Raw genomic sequence first — 24388 nt, forward strand, 5'->3', positions numbered from 1 at the left:
CCTCGAGGGGCGTAATCGTAAACTTACCCCTTTAGGGGTATTACGATAATTTTACATTACAAAGGTACTTTAGTAATTTTATCAGTCTTTTTAGGGTTTCATGCTCATTACAGTTATTAATGTGTCTTCAGAATACTTACTGAACATTTTTACCAAAATGGGCCCGTTAGCCCAAATTTCGGCCCATCGAAGCCCAAATTCACCGAGGTGCACAAAATTACGCACTTTGCAATCTAACTGTTGAAGTTACAAAAATTATCAATACAAACAATCCCACGAGCACTCGCACGCTCGCAAGTTCTCGTAATGCCGGCTTTTCAGCATTTCGGCTTTTTAGCTTTTGCCGATCTAGTCTACTAGTGGGTGTTGTTTACACACCTACTTTATGATGAAACGTTGATGAGTTCCACACACGAGCAGCCTACAATCGGTTACTATAACATTAGATTAAAACTCGATAACAACTTAACACATCAAACCCTTACCATTTTCGGTCATAGTCCATATCTTTAACCCTTACCTTTATCGATCTCCAACTACCAGATCTAGATGCTCCAACAGTGTCAACCCTCTATGCTCCTTGGTTGCTTGTCCTTAAATCCACACTAAATACATAACAGAACAATAAACAAAACCAATAACCCTTTAGTCTTAGTCGATAGCCACCCTATGCGTATAGGGGTTTTGGCTTTTCTAAAACCCGAAATAACGAATAGATCTGAGTACCTACCACAGGTTCTTTCAACCAAAACGATTCCACTTCAGTTTCTACTCAGATCTGATGCAGATCCAGCCCTTAAACACTAGCACAAATCGAATCTTAGAGATCTAAAGATTCGGCTATATGTCCCTAAAAACTATGGTGTTTTCGGCTTTTGGAACTGTGAAGAGGAAGATGATTTGGTATGGTGGTTTTGTAGTGGTATTACCAATAGGGGTTGAGGTTTAGAGGATGTGAAAATCGGCCAAAAGAGATGAAGAAAATAGAAGGATTTTGGCTAGAAGAAATCGGTACAAGAAACAACTTTCAGGATTTCGGCTTTTATGGCAATCGGCTATAGAGGTTTAGAAAAGAATGGGAATGAAAGAGGAAATGGGTAGAATGGTAGGAATGTTTCGGCTAGAGAAGAAAAGAAGGGGAAAAGAAAATAGAAAAAGAGAGGAGAAGAGAAGGAAGAATTCGGCACTCAGGAGATCTAACTTTGCGTTTTTCGACTGTCGAGACCATTTTTAAATCGAGTTTTGAAAAATGAGAATCGACTTTAAGAAAAACGAAAACGGGAGTCGCCACCAATCTTTTTAGGTGTGATTGGATCACCTTATAAAATGTTTTGTTTTAAAACATTAATTTGGTCTACGAAAGTCGAGAAAATAGATTCGGGAGTCGGTTACGTACGAGGAAGGGTTAGCACCCTCGTAACGCCCAAAAATTGGTACCTAATTGATTATCAAGTGTCTTTAATGTCGGAAATTTGAAAGTTTTAAGATGCAAACCTCTTTTAATTAGAATGTCTCAATTTTGAAAACTAAGGCTCACTTATTTTAAACGAGTCAAAACATCACATCCAGTAAGTTAGGACGCAACATTTTAAAACCTTCAAAACTAAGCTCGTCTTTCAAAAATTTCTATCTCGAAACAACAAAATGCCATATCCAGTAAGTTAGGACACTATGTTTTGAAATCTCGAAATAATCGTTTAAGTTTTGAAAACTCAAAATTAGAAGGGTGCTTGACTATTCGAATTCAACGAGAAAAGTCGCAACCCAGTAAGTTAGGGCACTACCTTTCTCGAAGTTTCCAAACATCAAGCATTGCCTTTTATTTTTTTTTAAAAAAACCTTGGAATATTATTTTAAATGACATTTTAGGATGACATATTAATGCATCATGAAGCATAGATGTACAAAATATTCTAACATTTCCATACAAACATAAATAATATCATTAAGACAAAACTAAATAACATGAACATACGTTTAATAAAAAAATCATACTAGGGTAAGTATAAGATAATAAACAAATAAAAACATGAGTAAACTAAAAGAAAAACATAATACATGCAAAAATTATACAACAATATATATCATAAAATAGCACATAAAAGAAATAATTAAACATAGCATATAAAAAAATGAAGCTATGCACAAATAAGATAAATGACATACACAAAAAAAATGAATAAATAGAACATTTACAAATTATAAAAATATAATGCAATAGTTCAAAATACATGAAATGATAATATAATATATATACATGCATAGAAAATATATATTTGAAAATAAACTATATAAAAAGGTTAAATATTATAATATATAAAATACATAATCAAATGTATAAAAGATAGGAATAAACATACATATTTGAAAAATGAAGAAATTAAAATAAAAAAAAGGTTGAAAAACTAAGATAGAGGAAGAATAAAATAAGAACAAACCACAGAGAGTAAGAACGCAAGAGGGAGGGAAATTTGAGTGAATGCTTTCAAGAATTCTTATTGCTTCCCAAAACTCAAGTGTTTTACAATGAAGGGAGAGGCCTCTATTTATAGTTGAGTCTCCCCAAATCCAACGGTACAGATCAATTACATCAACGGTTAAGATTAAAGGATATCTATAAATTAAATCTCCAAGATTACAAGATCATATCTTCAAGATTTCATATCATATCTAAGAGTGCATATCATATCTAAGATTGTATCATATCTAAGATTGCATATCATCTAAGATTGCATATCCTTAAAGATTATATTTCCATATGAGTCAAGCTTATAGATGGACCTTCAATCTTTTCAAGTAATGGGCCATTTCGATTGGGCCAAATTATATGTTTGTAATTTTGTACTGGACTTGGACATTTTTTTTGAAATTATTTCTAGGCCCGGGCAAAATTGAGTGTCTACATCGACTTTTTGTGATACTGAGAAGAGAATAGAATGAAAGGGAAGGCTTTAGGTGGCTAACCCTAATTCGGCAAAACAAAAAGAAAATAAAGCTTGCCCTAATGGTCATTCAGACCCACGACCCAACCTTCCTAAAGCCCTAGCCGAATTTCCACTTAAGCTCTATCACATGCCCGACACATGTACACAAAAATAAAACTAACAACACGCTTACCTTGCGACTTGAACTCTGACTCCCCCTAAACATCCACATGTCACTCCCCAAGCACCTAGGTGGCTCCACATGCCACTTTACCACAGATCCTTTTGTGTCCTATTTTACCACCTCAATTTTAAAAGCCCATATCGCCAGAACCTTCTTTCTCCAAAATTAAAAATTCAGGAATTGTCTCGAATTAAATTTACTCTTGGGCTTTTTAAAGGCCCACTAACATACTCAGACCCAAATTATTAATAAGTCCTACTGCCCAGATTCCCTTAAGAGGCAAAATTTAAGAATTTTGCTAAAGCTATGGGCCGAGCCCTAGACCTTTTTCCCACACCATAAACCCTTCGTAATTTATTTAATTACTACACTAAACATATGAAATAATAATAATAATAATAATAATAATGATAACATCCAAATTATTCGGGCCGTCTTCTACCCGAACCCAGACTCAAAACCTAATACTTTTAGGCCCAAAAATCAGGGCGTTACATCCTTGAAGATGTGAATAGATTGAAAATATAAGTTTCTATCTCTTTGAAGTTACAGTGGATTGAACCAAAGCTACAAGATGTGGTGGACTGGAAAGAGACTACTTGAACAAGAAAAGCACCAAAGATGTCAAGACTCAACAAGACCGGGCAAAATTGGCATTTCTTTGTGTCTTTGCTTTATTCCCGTTACACGACAATGAGTAAAGAGGGGCAGCTATTGTAGGCCAATTTTGGCCCGTTTGCATCTAAACCCGAGTGGCCCAATTACTAAACTAAAACCCAACAAATTAAACCCAAGCCCAATACCTAAACTAACCCAAACAACAAACCCAACAGAAGCCCACCTAAGCTAGCCCAATCCCGAAACCCTAACCCTAACCACCTAGCTAAATCAGCCTCCCCACTTGCCTCTGACGACCCTGCAGCACCGACCACCCTGCAGCACCGACCACCAACTCGGGTCAAATCCACAGCCCAAGCACCGCCACTTGCACCTGCAAATTAGATGAAGAAAAGACAGAAATAATAAAAGAAAAAGCTTGTGTAATGGCTATATAAAGCCAATAAAAAATCTGTTGTAAAAAAAGAGATTTCGGATTGGAGAAAATACATACATTATTTTAAAAACAAAAAAAGAGTAGATCAATACCACAGATCGTTCGAATACCAAAACCAAGACTGAAAGTAAAAAAGGTGATTAAATTTTTTTTTATTTACCGAATCTATTTCTTTTTTTTTCTTTTTTCTTTTCTATTCAAACACATATCCATATACATATATATATATATATATATCATATTATTTAACTAAAATTTTTTTTACCTTTTCTGGCCACTGTGGACTGTGGCTGGCGACGACGGCGCACGGCGGTCAGGTGACCGGACGGCGACCGGCCTTGTGGCCAGAAATCGTCTCTCCTTCTCCCCTCTGTCCTTTTTTTTTTCTTTGCTTTGCAGAAAATGAATTTTTTTGAAGATTTTGGCCCTTTTATAGCTTCCCAAAACGATGTCATTTTGGGGGCTGCCCTTTAACACTAAAACGACGTCGTTTTGCCCTGGATCGGGTCGACCCGACCCTAACCACTCAGGATCCGCGTGTTTTTTCTTATAGGGGCTAATTGCGCGCGCGGTCCTTTCGCATTTTCTATATGTTTCAATCAGGTTTTTATGTATTTTAATTTGGCCCTATAATTTGTTGCGCTTTCCAATTTGGTCCTCAATGCTGCTGCGCGTTTTGGTTGAAGGGATTTATTTTGTTTTTAGTCCCTCCACTATTTATGCGCGTTGAAATAGGTCGTTTTCTCTTCTTTTTTATCTCAAATTTCCCCCAAACTTCATTTTTAATTCAATTTTGTCCTTTTTTTACTTTTTTTCATTATTTTATTTCAATTTTAATATTATGTATACTATTATATTTTATTACTATTATTATTTTATTTATTATTTATTAGCATTAGTATTGTTTTTACTTAATACTTATATAGTATTATTAACAGTTTTTTTTGTTATTATTATTTTTCTTAATATTATATTATGTTTATATTCTTTTAATATATTAGGTATATTTTAAATTCTATATTACGTAGATATATACATTTTTTATACTATATTATGTATACATTCTTAAATATTATTAGTTATATATTTTTATATTATCATATACATATGTCTAATATTATATTACATATATACTTTAAACGCTATATCAAGTACGTATATATTATGTACAGTTTTCTTAAATATTATATTATATATATTTAAATACTAATACTATGTATATATGTTTTCAATATATATATATGTTTACGTATATATAGCGTTACTAATTTTCTTTTATTATTTTTATTTTCCCCTGTACATATTGTCGTTTATGTGTTCTTATTATTACTATATCTATTATTTATTAGTATTTTACTATTACTATTATTAGTATTATTTTTTATTCAATACTTATATGTATATATTATGTTTTTTTTAATACTATATTTTTAATACCATATATATTGTGTATATTCTTAATACTAAATATTGTATGTATTTTTTAATAACTATATTATATGTATATATATTATGTACATATTTTTCATATTATTATGTATTTTTTAATATATATGTGTATATTTATGTAGTATTATTAATAGTTGTTTTTAATATTATTATTATTTCTAATATGTATACATTACGTATGTAATAGCCCAAATTTGACCGGGCTTAAATAAAGAAAAAGAAATTAGATAAATAAATAAACATTTATTTATTAAATAGTCCATTGAAAGTCCAGGCCTACTGTTGCTACCCAAAGCCCAAATACAAAAACCCATATCCGGGTATAACCCAATAGCCAAAACAATACCTAATACCCCTGAGCTAAACCCAAACCCAAATAAGACCCGTTACATCCAGCAGCCCGTTAGACTCATTATCCCTGCTAGCCTAAGTCAGACCTAACCCATTACATTACAGACCTTGGCCCAAAACAAAACAGCCCAAAAGGCCTAACAGACTTAAGAGAAACAGGGAAACCCTAGGGTTTCCTGAATACTGTGACGCCGCAAACGTTTCTGAAAGCTTCAGGGAGTGTCTGCCAATCCCCAAATCGAGGCCACCGTTTAATGAGTTGTCCCAAGGGCCTTCAATGCTCATCAACGCCCCGATCATCGGTCGTCCCTTGGTCTGGCCCCAAATTACGTCATGAATGTCATGACCGTCACCAAGGCTCCATCAGCGCCGTGATCAGTGCACGCGTCTACACCAGCATGGTCACTGCCGGATCCCTCGCTCGATTGCCTTCACAAAAAGGAAACAGACAGCAGATAGCGAAAAAAACAGAGCAAAGAATGGCAAGAAAATCACAGCACATCAGGAGACATAGAATAGAAAGAAATCTTAGATTTCTTTCCCTGAATATGTAAAGGACAATAAAGCCTTTCTTTTCACCTGTAAAAGGGCATGCACTGGAATATACACAGAGAATCAATAAAAACTAAAGAATCAGCAAAAAAGTTTATTTTCGCACATATACACGCATTAAGCATTTCAATCGACTAAGTACTCAAAGGTGATACTTTTAAATACATGTATAAACTGTAAATAATGAAAAGGAGAAGGGTCGAACCTTTATTTGCGTTGAAAATCGGGGTTTGGACCTTCGACCACCGTACAGGAAGGAATTGGTGACGGCGCGTAGACGCGTGAGGCCGAGAACTAAGTTTCGGCTCGACGGAGGCCAGAACCCAGCATTCTCTCTCTCTCCTCTCATTTCAGAGAGAATTTTAAGTTTTTTTTAAAAAAAACCGGTGTAAAATGATTTTTAGGCTAAGGTTTTGGTTCTTATAGCCTTTGTGAAACGACAGCGTTTTAGACCCCAAGATCCGCGCGTTGACCCGATTACCCGAGAAGGATCCACACATTTTTAAAATTGGGTTAATTTCCCAATCAGTCCTTCTACCCCTTTAGTGTTTACGATTAAACTTTTTTTATTTATGATTCGGCCCTATTATTTTATTTTAGTTTTTAATTTGGTCCTGACAGTTGTTAAATTTCATTTCGGGAAACGTCGCCGTTTTGGTAATAGGGCAATTTCCCAGTGAGTCCCTTTAATTTTGCGCTTGTTTTAAATAGGTCCTTAATTTAGTTTTATTCCTTTCAAAATTCGCCCCATAATTTTGTTAAACTTTAAATTTAGTCCTATATTTATTATATTATTCTATATATATATTTTTTATTATTTGTTTATTTCTAATTTTACTTTTATATTATATATTATAAAATTATTTTATTATAAGTATTATTTTTAATTATATATTATTATTACTTATTATATATTATTTTTCTTAAATTATTATTTTACATCTCTTTTATATATTATTAAATTTTCATATATTATATTTATTAATTACTTATATATATATTGTTTTATATGTTACTTCATATTATATCTATTATTTTTTTCTTATATGTTTATATTACATTTTATTATATAATCTTTATTATGTTTCATTTTTATATTATTTTTTTATATATATGTTATGTATATTATGTATCACAAATTATATTTTTTATATATATTATTTTAAAAATGTAAATTATTATTATTAAATCATATTTTTAACTCACATTATATATACATTTCATTTTATTTATTTATTTACTATACATATATTATTTCATTTTAAACTAATATTGTTATACTATGAAATCTCTTACATACTTTCAAACCAATATATTATTATATAATTATTATTCTTTTATTCTTGTTACTATGTTATTATATTATATATTAAATACTATTGATATGAAATGTCTTGTTTTTAATTGTATGTATATTTTGTTAGTAATCAATCATTTTTTTATTAGTTCTTCTATATGTTTTGTATTGTATGTATCATGTATGTGTTAAATTTTTTATTATAATTATATGCATATTGACATTACATTTATTCTATTTGAATATCATGCATTATTTGATTATATTTGTTTTTATATCACGCATTATTTAAATATTATCTCATATGTTTATATATCTTGTTTATTCGTTCTCAATACATGCTATATATCTTTGTTTGCATTTTTTTTCTTTATATGTATTATTCTTTATATCGTAGTATTCATTTTTTATCTACCTAGTACAATAATATATTATTATGATTTAATACAATTCTCCACACATCATCTTTAAAAAGACAAGGCTCCAAAATTTTCAAAAAATATAAAGGCAATGCTTGGTGTTTGGAAATTTCGGAAAAGTAGTGCCCTAACTTATTGGGTTGCAACTTTTCTCGTTAAGTTCGAATAGTTAAGTACCCTTCTAAATTTTTAAAGGTTTTCAAAATATAAGTGACTGTCTTGGAATTGCAAAGTGATATGTCCTAACTTATTGGATGTAGCATTTTGTTGTTTCGAGATAGAGATTTCTAAAAAGGCTAACTTATAGTCAATACTTTGATACAAGTGAACCCAAAATTTTCAAATACTTTAAAGAGAATTACATCTTAAAATTTTTAAGATTTCTGACATTAAAGACATTTTGATAATCAATTAGGTACCAATTTTTGGGCGTTACGAGGGTGCTAACCCTTCCTCGTACGTAACCGACTCCCGAACCCGTTCTTTTGATTTTGTAGACCAAAACCAACGATTTTAAAACAAAATGTTTTAAAGGTGATCCAATCACACCTAAAAAAGATTGGTGGCGACTCCCGTTTTCGTTTTTTAAAATCGATTCCCATTTTCCAAAATTTGATTTGAAAATGGTTTCGACAACGTATATATTTTTAATACTATGTATATACTTTTTAATACTATTATTATGTTTATATTTTAATATATAAACGTATGTATATAGGTAACATTATTAGTGTTTTCTTTAACATCATGTTTCCGTCACTTTACTAACTATTATTATATGTATGTATATATTTATTGTTTTTATTTCGTGTTTAACACTATTATTACGTTTAATATCGCATGCATGGTTATTTTTTTAATATTATTATCATATTTATTATTTGCTTCGATGTATTTCTAATTCTTTTATTTTTTGTTACTTACTCTTTGTATCAGCTTGCTTTTCTTATTATATTATTAGCATATCATTTATTATTATTATTTTCTTTTTATTGTAAATATTGTTTTTATTATTATCCTAATGCTCTTATATTATATGTTAATTTTTTTTCATTCATTATATCATTGTTTGCACCGTTTATTTATTTATGAATTTTTATTTTAAAAATATTTTTATTCATTTTTTTTCAACAAATAAGGCAATGTACCGGTTTAACATTAAGTCATCGATTTCATCGCTATGTTGGGTGAAATTCGTCGGCTTGTGTTAAAAACGGGACGCCCTTCAAAAGAAACCGAAAATTTAAAATTCTGTTGTTTTGATCGAATCACGATTAAAATTTAAATTGAACTCGTATTTTTGAGAATTAAGACAACGCGTGTTTAACGAGATACCAATTTTGGGCGTCGCGGGGGTGTTAATACCCTCCCTGCGCGTAACCGACTCCCGAACCCTACTTTTTCTCTGGCTTTTGACGTAGACCTAAACTCGGCCTTCTTTTTGTTTAAAAAAATAAATTTTCTTTTAAAAAAAAGAGGATTTGTTAGGTGTCCGATCACACCTAGGAAAAAGGATCGGTGGCGACTCCCTTTTTTAATAAAATCGAAAGTCGGTTTTCAAATTTCCAATAAATTGCCTCAATTAGCGACCGAAAGCAAAAATATTTACCTCGCTACGCATAGGTTGATGGTTAGCCTATATAATAAATAGGGCTAAATGAACAAGTAAAGAGAAGAATAAATGGCGAGGGATCAGTTGGTAGGGTTTGGTGGCAGCGGCCCGGGGGAGGAAGCCGGAGGAGGTTTCATCATTCATACCTCAACAGGGTTGCTCTTGCTTTGCATGGTTATTTTCTCCCTCTCTCTTATATCAATGGTTATTTTTGCTTGTGGTGATGACAACTCTGGGAAACCTAAAAGACGTAGTGGATGTGGAGGTGGAGGTGGATGTTGTGCGGGTTGAGGTTGTGGAGGTGGAGGTTGTGGGGGTGGAGGTGGATGAGGGTGTCTTAAACATAAGCTTCTTTAGGATGCCAACAACATGGTTTGTTTGTCATAATGAATCATATCCTCTGCCTTTTTAGTAAAATAATGTATATAATATCGTCATCAACTTATGTAAAAAGGACATTGTTATCACTTATTTGTAAATACATACATAAATATTTGATTTGATATTTGGGTTAATACATACATATATGTTTGCAAGATTCATTGTAAAATTGTTGATTTGACTTTTGGATTAATGCATTTTGTCAACATGGGTTGATTTTAAAGCTTTTGATTGATTCACCTCTATAGTTGTAACGAATATATAGAATAAGTTCAGTGTAAAAATATTTTAATTTTATATATTTATAATTATCGCAAAATAATAGGTGAAGTAGTAAAAAAATTAATATTTATTTTATAATTTTTTTAACGACCTAAAGCTTACGGGGTATTGGAAAAATATATTTTCAGGTCTTTATTTTCGAAAAACGAATTCGTAAATATTTATTAAAAATATTTATAAAGTTAGCTGTGTGGTTAATTAAGTTTTGGCTAGATGAATTAACTTGAATTAAGATTAATTAAGTATAAAGATTAGATTGAATATAGTGTAAAAATTTAAATATAGACTAAAGGAAATTTAAGGGACTAAACTAGAATTAAACCATAAGTGCCAAGTGTGTGGTAATAGGAAAATACATGTGGAAAAATAAAATACATAAATTAGTAATAATTACTTATTTAATTATTATATAAGTAAATATTATTTTATTATTAAAATATTATTATATTATATTATTAAAATAAAATATAAAATAAAATAAAACATAAAAAAAAAGAAACAAAGAACAAAGAAACAGAATTGAAACCAAAACAGGGGAAAGAAAGGAGAAAAATAAAGAAGGAAAAAGAAAAATGGAAATTAGGGTTTTAAAGATTCTAAGTTCAAGTGGTAAGTCAATTTAATCTCTTTTCTTATAATTTTGATATTTTTGAAATACTAGAACAAAATACTATTTGATTTATGTTAAAATTTTTAAAGTTAGTTGACTTTTAGATGTAGTTTATGTTGAATTAAGTGAAGAATTAGGGGTTAAATTGATAGAATTTCAAGTTAGAATTGAGAAAAAGATTGAATTGTAAAACAAATCATAAGTTTTATGTAGTAGGGACTAAATTGAAAGAAATTCAAAATTAGAGTTTTATGGTGAAATTAGAGAATCGAAATTAGTTTTAAGTGATAGTTGTATGAAAAATAGAGAATAAAATTATGAAGAAAATGAGGTTAGATTTGAATAGGGATTAAATTGAAATTTAGGTAAAAGTTGTGTATAAATTAAAATGTTCAATATGAAATTTTAGTGTATTCATAAATTTTAATTGTTTTAATTCCATAGCTAATGTTGAGCCGGAGCCTCGACTAGGAAAGGAAAAGAGAAAGTCAATAGAGGATTAGCTCAAAAAATACGGTTTGTATTTCTATAATCCGAAAACTAAAATTATTTGTTGTATTTATTATTATGTATGGTAAGTGAAATTGAGGCGAGTTTCATATATTGACATTGAATTTAATTATTTTGTGAAATTATGTTTATGATTGAAAAGTCTATTGAATTGGAATGGGTTGAAATTGTATATTGATTGGAAATTGAATTTGGAAATTGAATTATGTATTGAAATACCCTATTAATAATGTCGGGCTAAGTCGGATATAGTTGGCATGCTATAGGACTAGAAGTGTTCGGGGATACTTCGATTTCGAGTTGATGAGACACTATGTGTGATATTATTATTGCTTTGGATAAATCTGATGAGGTACTGAGTACTGTATTGTTTTACTTCGACATAGCTAATGAGGCACTAAGTGTCGTACTGGTGTGTTTGGGTTGGATCCGCGTATCCGTCAAAGTCTGAGTCGTGTTAATAGGGATGTATGAATGAATTGATCAAATGATTGACATTGAATAATATTGAATACGAAATGGATATTGATATTGAAACTGAAATTGAGAAATTTATTGTGAAATGCTATTGAATAGCAATTGTGAGATTGAAATAGAAGATATGATAAGTTTATAAAATTGATTATTTATTGAATGATTTTTATTATGTATGATTATGTATATAAATATTATAATTTTTTGTTTAATAAGTATTCGGATTATAGAAAAATCACTGAGTATATATTCAGCGTACGATTTGATTCCGTACGTAGGTTAGATAAAGTCCAATTGTTGAATCAACATCCAAAGTTGATCCCGAAATTAAACACGTGGTGAAAATATGAAGTATTTTCTCTTTTGAGAATGACATATACCTAGATTGTCTTTTGATGTGATTTTGAGATGTGAATATTAATAGTGTATAAGATGATATTGGTTGATTTATTTATATAAACATACGATGAAACATGGTTATTGTTCTCACAATTACTCAAATTTTAATATTTTAAAAAATATTCAGATGATGAAAGACCTATCATCTGACGCCCCAACTGCCTTATCTTGGTGCATAAGAAAATGTATGATGAATAATCCATATCAAGTCACACAAACACAAAGATTTAAAAAGAAAAAAAAAAGTCGTATTCCAGCCTTCCAGGAAACTTCTAGGTAGTTAATCCATGGAATACTAAAACTATTGCCTGAAAAGTCAATAGGATAGAAAAGTCTAAGTACCTAGGTTGATGGTTACCTTATATAGCTAAATGAACAAGTAAAGAGAAGAATAAATGGCGAGGGATCAGTTGGTAGGGTTTGGTGGCAGCGGCCCGGGGGAGGAAGCCGGACGAGGTTTCATCATTCATTCCTCAACAGGGTTGCTCTTGCTTTGCATGGTTATTTTCTCCCTCTGTCTTATATCAATGGTTATTTTCGCTTGTGGCGATGACAACTCTGGAAAGCCTCGCAGACGTTATGGAGGTGGAGGTGGAGGTGGAGGTTGTGCGGGTGCAGGTTGTGGAGGTGGAGGTTGTGGGGGTGGAGGTGGAGGTGGATAAGGGTATCTTAAACACAAGCTTCTTTAGGATGCCAACAACATGGTTTGTTTGTCATAATGAATCATATCCTCTGCCTTTTTGGTTAAATACTGTATATAATTTCGTCATCAATTTTATGTAAAAAGGATATTGTTATCACTTATTTGTAAAATACATGCATAAATAATTGATTTGATATTTGGGTTAATACATACATATATGTTCACAAGATTCATTGTAAAATAGTTGATTTGACTTTTGGATTAATGCATTTTGTCAACATGGGTTGATTTTAAAGCTTTTGATTGATTCACCTCTGTACTTGCAACGATTATATAGAATAAGTTCAGTGTAAACATATTTTAATTTTATATATTTATAATTATCGCAAAATAATCGGTGAAGTACTGAAAATTTTGATATTTATTCTACAATTTCATCAAAAAATAATTAATAATTAATTTAATGTGAAGTATGTACTAGTGTTTTAACCTGTTTAATCAAATAGAATTGCAGCAAGTAGTAAATTGAGTTACTCACCCACAAAATTATTTAAAAAACACCCTTCAAATTAAAAAATATCTAATTTTTTTTCTTATTTTCTTTAAACATTTGTAATAAGCTAATTTTAGCTTGACCAGTTGATAAAATAAAAGCCAAACAAATAAACAATTAACCAGTCCAAAATGAATGTCCATTTATATGTTGAACCCAAACCAAAATTAAACCAGCCCAAAATTTAAAACCCAATAACTTAAACCCTAATAGCCCAATTAACCCAAAACATTTCAGCAAAATAAACTCTAGCCCCCTTGACTAGCGTCGCACATCACTCTGCCACCGCTGCCCGCATGCCATCGCCGACCTCCATGCGCGTCTAACACTTGCAAAGAGAGATCAACACGCAAGACAGAAGAAACAAGAGCAAAAAGACAAAAAAAATAGAAGCAAACAGTCTTAATGTTGGCTATAAAAGCAAAAAACAATTTCTTTGTAATTTTTTTACGCACATCAGTAAATCAAAAAGCAGAATAGAGATTTGGAAAGGTTGTTGTTTTGATCTTTTTGTTTCTTTTATTTTCTTGTTTCTTTTTTTTATTTTATTTTTTACAAATTTATTTTAAGTATAAAAAGCGAAAAAATAAAAAGAAAGAAAAGAGTTACCTGAACTGACCCGCGATCTCGTCATTGGGAGCCCTTCCCCACGCCGAAATCAGACCAATAGGGGATCCGGGGTCCTTTTCTTGCGTCTTTCTTGGGGAGAGGAGATTCGGCCTTCAAAGGGTTTTAGAAAGGGGTTAAAAAACTCTCATTTTTGTGCAGCTCCGACCACCATCCATTGTGGGTCGCGATAGTCTTGCCACGGTGGGTTCAAGGGGACAACGGCAGACCAAAGCTGGGTTTGAAACCCTAGTAGAGAAAAAACGAGAGTTTTAAAAGTTTTTTTTTAAAAAGAAGCAACAGAATGAAATTTAAATTTTTTTTGCTTAAATAGCTGTGTAAAACGGCAACGTTTTGCACCCCCCACACGTATCAAAAAGGTGTCGTTTAGGGGGGAACCCGAGACCCTACCCGCTAGTGGACGAGGTCTGCGTGTTTCTAAGGCCAAATGGGCCATTTTCTGTTTAAATCCTTCCATTTTTTTACACTTTTCAATCCAGTCCTAATATTGTTTTATATGTTTGAGATTTGTCCGCATAATTTATTTTTGGTTACATTTCGGTCCTGTATTGAAACGCTGCGCACAGGGGTTGGGGAATAATTTCCCAGTTAACCCCTGTGCCTTCGCATGCGTTCTATTTTAGTCCCTAGCTGCTTTTTATTATTTACGATTTACACCCCATGGTCTTCGATTTCAATTCAATCATTGACCTTTTATTTTAAACTGTTTCGTTATATATTTTTTAACTATTTTACATATTATTTATTTTAAGTTTTTATATATATTATTTATTTTAAACTTTTACATATTATATATTTTAAATTTATATACATGATGTAGTTTAAACTATTTTATATGTTATTTATTTTAAACTTTTTTATGTTAATTATTTTAAACTGTTTTGCATTATTTAGTTTAAATATTTTTTTATGTTATTTTTTAACTATTTTTATATGTGTTATCTATTTTAAATTTCTACATGTTATTTAGTTATACGGTTTTATATGTTAACTATTTTAACTTCTCTTTTATTATTGTAAACCCTTTTATTATTATTAGTTTTAAGATTTCACATATTACTTATATTAAACTCTTTTTTATATGTATTTTTATTATATTATTTATTTTAAATTTCTTTTCACATGTTATTTAACTTAGACTCTTTTATATGTTATTTTAAAGTGTCTTATACATTATTTATTTTAAATTACTTAGTATATTATTTATTTTAATATTGTTTTACATATTATTTTTCTGAAATTGTTTTACACTATTTACTTCAAATTGTTTTATACATTGTTTTGTTTTGTTTTCTTCGATTGTTAATTTTGGTTTCAAATAATATACATTGCGCGAATATTACCATTATATGTTCAAGAAATTATTTATTAACATCTTCATATTGTTGACATTTATTAACATTGCATTTGATTGGTGTTTTTATTATTCCATGCTCTATGTTACCTTCTTGTTTTATTTAGTTTAAATCACATCGTGTATTAAGCTCAAATGTATTTATCCAATATAGACCATTTTATTTTACTCCAAACAAAATAAATGCACATCGTTTAAGTATTGTACTCGCTATTATTCAAGGAAGGAAAAACTTTAAAACAATGCAATATTTCGCGCTTTGGAGATTCGAGGAGTCGTACCCTAACTTACAGGATTTCAATTCTCTCGTTAAACCTAAATAGAAAAATATCCTTTTAAATTTCAAAATACGCGAAATTTTAATAAAATTAAAGGCTAGCTTATTCTCGAGGGTTCCAAGGGTCGTGTCCTAACTTACGGGATGTGACGCTTTGTTACCTCGAGACGAGAGGGTCTTTAACATTCTTTTCAATATATTCAAGCATTTTATATTAATAAAAAAAGGGTTCGTATTTCTAATTCTTTCCAAATTTTTAATATTCAACATTAAGACATTAATTAATTGATTAGGTACCAATTTTGGGCGTGACGAGGATGCTAATCCTTCCTCGCACGTAACCGACTCCCGAGCCCGTTTTCTCGAATTTCGTAGACCAAAAAAAATATTGTTTTAATAAATCAAACATTTTATTAAAACGATCATTAGGTGATCCGATCACACCTCATAAAAAAGGATTGGTAACGACTCCCATTTTTCGTTTTCAAAATCAAGTCGACCCCTTTTCAAAAATGGTTTCGACAACATTCATCATTTTTTCTCAAAATTTTCTTATTCCTTGTACTTTCTCCATAAATTTTACAAGATAGATCATCAATCTTTCAATGTTTTTAAGTAGGTTTCTCTAATTTGGTAATTCTTCTTCTTTTCTTTTCAACCTTTAATCTTTAAAAATTTAAAATTGTGGCTTTACTTGTTATAAATTAGGATTTTTATGCAAAATCAAGTTTTTATTGATGGATTTTTATGCAAGATTAAGTTTTTATCAATGGAATGATTTTGGGATATTGATTTTGTATGGGATCACTAATATCTTGATTGATTTATATTTTTTAGATAACATTAATGCAAATCATTAAAGAAATTAGACTTGATTGTTCGTATAATCTTGTATTTCGTAAATATAGATTAAAAATTAGCATTTCTATTTAAAAATTATTATTGCTGGTGTGATTTTTGCATCTTGTGTTTTACATATTGCATTCTCATGGCACCAAAAAGCACTTAAGTATTTTTTATTGTTGTGAAGGGAATTATATTTTATCTTGTAACCGTTGGATTAAAACCCTCAATTATGGACACATGTATAATGCATGATGCTATTACAAACTATGATATAAAATTAAGTGATCAATTATGTTAAAGTGTCATAAGTATTAAAGTGTCATTAAAATAACGTGTAGATACCATAAGTTGTATTTATAATTGGGTTAAATATAATATTGGTACATTAACTTGTCCACTTCTCCTAGATTAATACTTAAGGTTTCTTTTGTCCCAGATTGGTACCCGAACTTTTTCTCTATCAATTAGTTTGATACTTTTTTTATGTTGTTAAATCTGAGATAAGTGGCACAACAAGATTGTGACACTTGGCATTATGACATCATCATGATGTCATAATTTATTTTTCTATTTCACTTTTTTCTTTTTCCCTTTCCTTTTATTCTTTCCCTTTCCCTTTCCTTTTCTTTTCTCGTTCCAGTTTCCATTTTCTTTTATTTGTTTTTCTTATTCTCTTCCTCTCTTTTCAAACCCTAGCCGTTGCCGACATGCACCATAGTCGCACTCCGATGCTATCACCGGCATTTGTTCTTCCGTCCAAATAACGGCACCAGTAAAAAAATTCTTCTTGCTCTTTCATTTCTGGTTTGTTTTCACAGAGAACTCCTTGAAATCCCATTGGGATTCTCCTCCGCCGACGACCTTGCTCCGATGTCGTCACCGCTTATTTCAGTTTCCTCACCAATTGGAGAAGTACTGAATGGTTTTCCTTTCTCTCTACTGCTTCTACTCCTATTTTTTTCTACTTTATTTTTGTTTTCAAAGTCTTTGGTTGTCGCTTCATTGTCGCTGCTCTTAGACGTCAAACTGAGCCACCACCATTGAATAATTATGGAACTTTGATCGTGGCTTCTCCTTATCGTGTCCAACGTCTTGACCATTTGGATTTATCGACTGTGGCCTAAATCTTAAAAACCCAAAAACTTGAAATGGGTCTTGGTTTTGATTTGTTTCTCATTATTTTCTTTTTGTTTGGTTGTATTTTTATAGATTGATGAATTTTTGTTTGTTATGTTAATTTTTTAATGGATTTTTTTTGTGATGTTAGTTTTCTTAATTTTTTAATGTATTGATGGGTGTTCTAATGTGTTTGTGATGTTCTGGATTTTGTGTTTTAATGGATTGATGAGTTTTATAATTTTTCTTTTCAATGCGAGAAATGTTAAATGAACCTAAGAATATTTTTTTATTACAATTTTTTATTGTTTTAATGTTTTAGCCTAGAAATGTTGAACGAACACAGGAAAAAAAAAAGAAAAAGTGACAAGAGGAAGAAGGAAAAAGAAAGGAATTATCGAAAAAAAAGAAAGAATAAGAAAACAAAATGAACCTAGGAATGTTCTTAATTTTTTTTCAAAGCAATTTAGCAATGTTGAAAGAACCAGAAAAGAAAAAGAAAAAGTGACAAGAGGAAGAAGGAAGAAAGGAGTATGGGAAAATGAAGGAAATAAGAAAAAATTTAAAATATTTTTATTAATTTATAATATAATTTTTAGATTATGACATCATGCCATGTGTCACAATCTTATTGTGCCACCTCTCTCAGATTTAACGACGTTAAAAAAAATCAAATTAGTTGACAAAAAAAAGTTCGGTTGCCAATCTGGGACAAAAAAAAACATATTGAGTACCAATCTGGGACAAAAAAAAACCTTAAGCACCAATCTAGGAGAAGTGGACAAGTTTAGGTATCAATATTATATTTAACCCTTTATAGTTTGATGAGGGGTTAAATTATAAATACCAAAAACTGATTTAATAATCATTTATTTAAAAATAGGTAACGTTCCCAAGAAATGGATATATCTCTTTTTTTTTTTATCCTCATCAGAGAGTTATACTAAGAGATAAACTATTTTTTGGAAGATTAAAACCTTTTGGGTAATCTCCAACAATGGATTTAGATTAAAACCTTCTGGGCAATCTCCAACAATGGATTCTAGTATGTTTTCGCGTATAGTTTTGTTCTTAATGATCTGACATGGTAGATCCTAGTTTGTTAATTTTATATCAAGTCTTATTTTACGGTTCTAACAAGTGGCATCCGAGCCTTAACATGTCGAATACTTTAGAATCAATTTATTTTCTGTTATTTTTAGATTAATTCGTTGTTGAGATTTTATGAATTTAATTAATATAGGAATTTGTTGTTTCAATCATTCATATATTTAATCTTTTAGGATTTTAATTTTTTTTTAAAAATTTTGATACTTTTTAATCGAATTCCATGCATATTAAAATTCAAGCTGATTGAATTCAATATATATTTACCAATGTTTCGAAAAATTGGTTTTCGTATGAATTGCTTTGATGCAATCCATAAAAGTTGCATTGGTTTTTAATTATGTATGTATATATCATGATTAGTGCGATGGGAGTCAAAACGGCAATACCAATCCTGTATTAATTAGTAATGCTTGGTATTTTTTAATTATAAGAATATAGAATTCTCAAAAGACATGGATTGCTAATTAGTTTTGGAAGTGCATTCACATGATATTGAATGCTAGTTTTTTAAGTCTTTTTTTTTAAAAATAAAGTTATTTTACTTTTTAACACCTAAATCTTATATATTTTAAGCATATGGAAAATTGACTATTCATTGATAATTTATTATTTATACATGTTAGATGCTTGAGTGTAAATTTAAATGAATTACGTTTTGTAAGTATCAATCATGATATCATAATGATGGAATTAGCTAGTTGGTAAAGGAATTATTTTTATTCTATGGCTAATTCATCATTATTATTTAAATCAGTCAAAAGTTAAGGTTTTTAGTTCTGATTGTAGCATTAAGACAACCTCATTTTTGGATAGAGTAATAAAAAAAATAGTTTTGACCTTTAACTGTTATAGAAATTCTTAAATTTGAATATTGATATATTTATATATATTTTAAAATAACTAAATTGAAACAATAAGTTGTCGAAGTTACCTCTGTTATTGAAATTATTTTGTTTTAAAATATAAAAGGTTGTATGCATGTAACTTAAGGCACGTTAATACTGATCGACCCAAAGGAAGGTTGATATGTAACAAAATTAAATGTGCAATTGTAATAATAAACATGTGACGATTATTCGGTTTTACATGTGATCAATAAATTGGCCCTATATGTTTTTTCTTGTCAGTCTTTGATTACTACAATAAGATATCACTTACAAGTTAATATTTTTGTCCAAAGATGAAATATTAATAGAGTTCTTGGTATCTTGAGATGGAGTTTTCCTTTATTCAAATTATTTTGGTTTAAATTTGAAGTCTTTTACGAGGTTTTTTTGATTTATTCAACTATTATTATACTTGCTAATATTATTATATGCATTGAAACATTCAACTATTATTATACTTGCTAATATTATTATATGCATTGAAACATTCAAATGTATTATGTCTGATAAGATTACCATGACTAAAGCATTCATGGTTGACATTGAAAAGAGATTTGTCAAAAACGAAAAAGGTTACATCTAATTTCAATGTGATATATAAAGAAAAATAAGAAAGTTGTGGATACAACATCACAAAAGAAACAACAAAATGATTCAACTAAGGATGGTTATTTATTTATTTTTAGTATATATATTTCGATACAAATTGTATATTTGTATTATATTTAACTTTGATGTATGATGTTTTGGAATAAATATATGTACATAAATATACATTATCTTTTAATTTGATTGAAAGATGAAATTAAGAGAAATATTTTGAAATAAATAAATTTAGATTTTGGCTTTGAGTTTTAATTAATGATGTTTAATATTTTAAATATATTAGTTGGAACAAAATGCCACCAAAGTGACCTATTTTGCATAGATTACTTTATTTAAAATATCAATATGATTATATGTATTTGTGATTCATGCATTTATTAATTGACTAAAATGCAAGTTAATATTTGACAGAATTTCAACGACATCTGTGGTGATAAATGTGTGACAGATTTCTACAACAAGAGTATCGCTTATTATTAATATTACTGTCCAAAAACTTGATATTAATGTTGTGTTTGGTACCTTGAGATGGAATTAGTCATTATTTTAAATTTATTGTTTACTTATAAATGTTGATATAAGCTTGTTTTTATTTATTTATGTTCTATATTAAGTTAGCTTATCTTCTGTTGCCACAATATCTGTTATGTAACACCCCAAACCCGGCCCAGACGTTATGACCGGATCCGACATGCCACATCGAAGCGTTCAAAACATTTTATATTGTTGATCCAGAAAAACTTACTTAGTGTTTTAAAAGATAATTTCATTATAGGTTAAAGTGAATGGAAGCTGTGCACCAAGTAGGAAACCGGAAAAGAGGTGGTGAGTCCATCGGACTGCTTAAGTACCAAGCTCCCTTCGGATCCAATCCTAGACATGCATACCGCCATTGCCACACCTTAACGTCATGGATATTTCTAGGAAACCTATTTGATTAAGTCATTTTTAGGAAAAGTGATTAATTTTGGAAAATACTTTCATTGCGGAAGCTTTGCTTGTTGTCGTGTTATTTTGAAATCAATTGTTGTTTTTGAAAACGCGCCCTAAAGCTATCCAATTTCAACAGTTAAAATAAGTAATACCTATCTTAGTAATACATATTAAAACCATCAAAAATAATTAAGCGGCCTTATTACAACTTAAAACCCAAATCATAAAAATAAAAGAAAAGATGTCCAATTCACCGGAAGAAAACAGGAATTTGCAGAACGTGTGGCCACTCTGAATTCCCTCACAGTTCCAAGCCCACTATGGTTGGGGTTTACCTACGTGGATGAAAAATAAGGGGTGAGTTTGGGAAAACTCAGTGTGTAAAATAACCCAACCATAGTCTAAATCAGCTCAACCCACAGAAACAGAATAAGTTTGCCTTAGCCCAGAACAGAAATTCAGAATAAAGCCCATAGGCCCATAATAAAACAAAACAGATATTACATGTTTATGCAGAAACCCAACCCAGATTAATCCATAACACCCCCATACTAGCCTTACACCATGTGGGGAGACTACTCGACCCACCCAACTGCTACACACCATAGAAATCGCAGCGAGGCTGCCAGATATTGTGACGAAGTCACCAGATACAGATATTGTGGCAGAGCCACCAGATCAGATAATTGTGGCATAGCCACCAGGACGCTTCCTCCATAGGATAACCCAAGTCCCCATGCAACAGATATATAATCATGGCATACATCACACAGAATCAGATCGTCATGCTTTTCAGTCAAAAGTAACTCTAGGGGTATAATGGTAATTTTGCATACATAGGGGTATTCAAGTAATTTAACTATTCTTAAGGTTTTCATACATAACATAGTCATTTACGTACGATCAGAAATACTTACCGCGTTTTCTTACCAAGTTGGGCCCGTTGGCCCATTATCCCGTTTTTTGCCCATTAAGTGCAAAAATATCGAAATGCACAGAATCGCGCACTCTGCAGTCTTATCACTTTAATTTACCATATACATCAAACTATTAATCTCATGAGCATTCACACACTCGCAAGATCTCAAAATACCAGCTTTTCGGCATTTCGGCTTTTCGGCTTGTGCCGATCTAGTCTATAAGAGGGTGTTAGTTACACACCTGTTTGCGACGATATGCTGACGAGATTCACACACGAACCGCCTACAATTGGATTACTAACACGTTAATCTAACTATTCAAATACAAACTACGTATTAACCCTTACAATATTTGGCCAACCACACCTACAGATCATAGTAAGCTTATAAGAAATCAATAAGCAACTCATTAACAAATTTTTGTCAATGTTTACCACATAATCATAATTTCACTGCAAGCTGTCTTCCTGAGCAACAGTCACTAAATCATTTATAACTGGAGCTACGAAACTCCAAATCAAGTGCCGTTAATTTTTCCTAAAAATAGACTCATATATCTTCTATCCATAAAATTTTCAGAATTTCTGGTTTGGCCAATCAATACCAGATTTTTCTTAAAGTTTCCCATGTTTCACTGTTTGACTAATCTGACCACTCTTCATTACGAATCAAATTTCTCATTGTACAGAATTCAAAATATGTTCTCGTTTATTTCATTTGAAACTAGACTCAACAAGCTTTAATTACATAATTTATTCAGCTTCTAATTCATCTCTCATAATTTATGGTGATTTTCCAAAGTCACATTACTGCTGCTGTCCCAAGCAGATTTATTACCAAATTCACTCTTTCACACATAACTTGCATGCATGTTATTTAAACATGTATATCACCAATCAATCATCACATATCTATTTACTTAAGTATAATCTCTATTTCATCATTTTAAAGCACAACATGTTAGCCGATTTTTCCCTTTAGCATCTAAGGCACATGCATACTCATTTGTTTGGCTCAACTTCACCTATCTTCCATTTTTCATCAAAAGAACATGAAACAACAACCATTTCCTTCATTTTAATTCATGACTAAATGCTCACAACACAACTAAAAACCAAAATATGCTTCAAGAGTTAAGGTAGAATCAAGAAGAACTCATGAACATCAAGATAGAAGCAAACTACCATGAACTTACCTTCAATTTTCTTCCCCAAGTGACCGAACATTCAAGAGCTTTCTCCTCTCCTTTCTCTTCTCTAACTTTCGGCTATGATGAACAAAGATGGACAAAACTTTGTTCTTTTCACCCCTTTTTCTTTTAATAAAATTTCATATTTCATCCATTTAATTCTTTAATACAAAAGACATGAAATGCCCATCATGGAACATTTACCTAACCCATTATCATGGAATATTTACCTAATCCATTATCATGGAACATTTACCTAACCCATTATCAATTTGTACCATGAATTATGGATATCATGTGCTCATATTGTCTACAACAACATGATGGCTGGCCACTTCATGTAAAATGGGAGGTTTGTCATGCAAATCCTCCTATTTTGCACACCTATTTATTTGGCCACTTCAATTTAGCCTATAGCATTTTCAAACATTTTCACATAGGTCCTATTTCATAATTTCACCCCCTTTTTCTTATGGAACAAAAATTAACTAAATTTGTCGGGTTCTATCTTAAGCTTGGGCCTTCTAGAGGCTCACTAACATAATTAAACCTATGCCAACATTCACAGAATTCCCGAAAATTGGAGCGTTACATGTTAATACCAATTTTATACTCATGCTTAATGGGACTAATTTCAAGGAATGAAAATGACAATTACTTATAGTGTTTAGCTATGTGGACATAGACCTTGCACTAAGGAAAGAACAACTTGTACCTTTCACTGCTGCTAGCACCCCTGATGCTAAAAGGGATTTTGAGAGGGGGGATTGTTCAAACCGTATGAGTCTAATAATCATGAAGCACATCATTCCAGAAGCCTTTAGGGGCA

At 30.9% G+C, this 24388-nt stretch overlaps 2 long non-coding RNA genes across 2 annotated transcripts; both read right to left on the minus strand.

Annotated features, from left to right (window-relative positions):
- Positions 1-5839: 5839 nt before the first annotated feature.
- Positions 5840-6909, minus strand: LOC107960348 (uncharacterized). The gene is made up of 2 exons (XR_001701144.2): positions 6720-6909; positions 5840-6391 (listed from the first exon to the last, which is right to left on the minus strand). It is a non-coding gene; the product is annotated as an uncharacterized lncRNA (long non-coding RNA).
- Positions 6910-13811: 6902 nt separating this feature from the next.
- LOC107960349 (uncharacterized) lies at positions 13812-14797 on the minus strand. Its single transcript, XR_001701145.2, has 2 exons — positions 14304-14797; positions 13812-14016 (listed from the first exon to the last, which is right to left on the minus strand). It is a non-coding gene; the product is annotated as an uncharacterized lncRNA (long non-coding RNA).
- Between the last annotated feature and the right edge of the window lie 9591 nt (positions 14798-24388).

Source organism: Gossypium hirsutum, chromosome A10, assembly GCF_007990345.1.
Source record: "Gossypium hirsutum isolate 1008001.06 chromosome A10, Gossypium_hirsutum_v2.1, whole genome shotgun sequence".
Classification (NCBI taxonomy): domain Eukaryota; kingdom Viridiplantae; phylum Streptophyta; class Magnoliopsida; order Malvales; family Malvaceae; genus Gossypium; species Gossypium hirsutum.